Source organism: Schistocerca americana, chromosome 2 (genome assembly GCF_021461395.2).
Source record: "Schistocerca americana isolate TAMUIC-IGC-003095 chromosome 2, iqSchAmer2.1, whole genome shotgun sequence".
Taxonomy (NCBI): Eukaryota; Metazoa; Arthropoda; class Insecta; order Orthoptera; family Acrididae; genus Schistocerca; species Schistocerca americana.
The window spans coordinates 580,674,890-580,677,867 of NC_060120.1; the positions used below are offsets into that span (position 1 = coordinate 580,674,890).

Genomic DNA, 2,978 nt, shown 5'->3' on the forward strand with positions numbered 1-2,978 from the left:
TTCAAAAAATCTCCTCATACAGCAACCACCAGCAGTAGACAAATTTTTAACCCCCCACCACAATAGTACTTTACGACTGCACTGTCCTTCAGTTTCAAGTAGCTTGCTGGAGAAGTCATTTCCAAAGGTTGCAGAAGTTGTGGTTTTGTTCATTCGTTCCCTAGGCAAGCCGAATATAAGGCACCATTAACAATGCAATGCAGAGAGAACCGCGCTCAGGCTAGGGCGACAAAACAGGTGGCAGCGCTAGCATTTCTGACTGGGTTTCGAAGGTTCTCATTGACTGTAAAGTGAATACTGGAACTGATTCCACAAACTTCTCCAGATAAAATGCCAGTTGGGAGATGTAAGTTACACTTCCTCCATCATAATGTTCTGACAAATGAGAACCTAATAAAGAAAATAGAACCTTGTAAATCCACACGGCTGATAAGGGTAACCAGCGTGGCCCGTAACAGCCCGCTCCTCCCCGTAAGGGAGAAAAACGAAAAGTGCAAAAATAAATAAATAATCTCCTAAGGATTCCTCAATCGTTCGGTACCCAGCATGTATAACAGGTGTAAGATGGATATTAGGAGGGCATACTCCTTACAGAGAGTCAGATATCAACCTTAATGTTGAGAGTCGGACATTTATTTATACTAAGATGGTATCTGTTCTTTCGGACATGTCCGAAAGAACAGACACCATCGGTGACCATGCAGCTCGTTAGAATGAAATTATAATGAAATGAACAACCTTAGTTGCTTACAGGCATTGACATACTACGAATGTAGTACAGGTCAATACATTGAAAATGTGGGTTTCGCGGGAGACGTGCCAGAGATAAATCACTGCAGTCGCGCTATCCTCTGTGCCCTCGGTGGCTCAGATGGATAGAGCGTCTGCCATGTAAGCAGGAGATACCGGGTTCGAGTCCCGGTCGGGGCACACATTTTCATCTGTCCCCGTTAACGTATGTCAACGCTTGTAAGCAGCTAAGATTGTTCATTTCATTATAATGTTATTTATTTATGTTTGCTCTGATTTTCTGTCATGAAGTCTGTGGCATTTTTCGTTACACTATACCTATTACTTAAATATCTTTCCATGTCGCCCATCATTGCCTGTGATTATTTCTGTCCAAAAATATCTCTGTTCCTTAGCAACTGTTATGCTGTGTAGATACAAGTAGTGACATGGACATACATACATACATACATACGTACGTACATACCATTGAAACGTCATCGGATCGAAAGCTACCTCTACGAGAGCGACACGAGTCGGATTCGCTTTCGCTGGGACCCGAAACAGTTGACGTGTAGAACTCAGCGGTTGTTTCGCAGTTTGCCGCGTGATTCACACCGGTTCACGAGCAGCGTGTAAAAGGCCGCTGAACGGCGGCAGTAATTGCGGTTTTAGCCGGCCAGAGCGCGCGCGCGGCGCAGCTTCAGGTGTGAATGGGCGCACGCTAATAACGTGGACGCGCGCGCGGGTATCGCGGCCCTGCATTATGCTAATGGCCGCACTAACACAGCGCTGCTTTATTGCAGCGAGGCGGGCGGCGGTGCGGCGTTTCGTAAATCCGACCTGCTAGACCCGGGAGACAGGGGGTAAGGGGTAGGGGAGCGAAGGTGTGGTGTTTGTTGGCCGGGCTGGGCCCGGGGCGCCGCCACTGTGGCCGTAATTAAAGTGCGTGCAATTTACGCGCGGGTCGCGCTCCTCTCATTACGGCGCGCCTGTGAGCCCGCCACCCGCAGGGCAGCCGCGCCGCGCCACTGCCGCTATCTGCTCTACTCCGCTCCTCTGATAGGAGTCTCCGCAACTACCTCGAGCACGGGCGCCCGCCTTGATGTCCGCTCAAAGCGAGCCGCCGCAGCCGCCACCGTCCTTTGTCGCTGGAGTCTTGTTAGCGACAAGACAGCGTGCGTACTTTGTCGTCGTCCTCCCCGCGCGACTCGCGTTCGTCGCCCGGTAACGAACCTGGAACCCACACTGCTGCAAGCGCTCGTACATCACTCGGGTGTAAGATCTACATCAAGGCCGCTGCTAATCACTCCGACTTTCCTATATTGCATGTACCGGGTGTCCCACAAAGTGGTTTACACTGTTGAACTTCAATAACTTGAACAAAAATCACAAACTAAAAAAAAAGTCTCGTAGGTGATCACGACATTACTGATGTTGTTTTAGTACTGAAAATGTTCAGAATGTCCTCCGTCTGCAGCAGTAGAGCGTCTGCAACGTCCGGAACAGATACATACACACGTGTCACGGTGACCATTGGAATCGACTCACAGGCAGTCACAATCGCCTCTCTCACATTCAGCATACGTGGCTTCGTGGCGTAGACGGTATTCTTCAGGGCTCCACGCAGAAATTAATCCAACGGCTTTATATCGCGAGATCTGACTGGAAACTCAACACTTCCTCGTCGGCCTATCCACGTCTAAAATAATGTTCCATCCATAAATTGCTGCACGTCACGACGATGATGTAACTGTGTACTATATTTCTGGGAAAAAATTGTCTTGGTACAATTGAACAGCTGTTACAATTATTTCCTGCAACATGGTAGGTACTTTACACGTCACTGTTCGTTCAAAAAGGAATGGTCCTGAAAGTCCTGCAATAGAAATATGACACCACGCTGCTCGTCGGATGACGACGTGGCTACGCGATCGCTGTTACTCCTCTGGACTGTCTTGTCAAAATTTGTGTATGTTATTCATCATTGCCCCCTTCCCTTCAACCTTCTCTTCAATCTCCATCATAATGCCAGAGTTCACTGCTAGTTCATCTAATTGGCGTATTCATCGTTAGGATGTATATCGCCATCACCGAGGAAAGAGACATTCTGATCTGGCACGTCACACACAATTTCTGGCGAGAACAGGGATAAGAGCTACGTCGTTCCCAACATCATTTTAAACACAGTGCTTGACGACTGTTGCGTCCGTACGATTCGTAGAATCTTGCAGAATGGTCTTCGTGTA

General features: G+C 48.3%; 1 non-coding gene across 1 annotated transcript; it reads left to right on the forward strand.

The window, feature by feature from the left end:
- The first annotated feature begins 855 nt into the window (after nucleotides 1–855).
- Nucleotides 856–930, forward strand: Trnat-ugu. The gene has a single exon. It is a non-coding gene; the product is annotated as a tRNA-Thr (tRNA).
- Nucleotides 931–2,978: the final 2,048 nt, after the last annotated feature.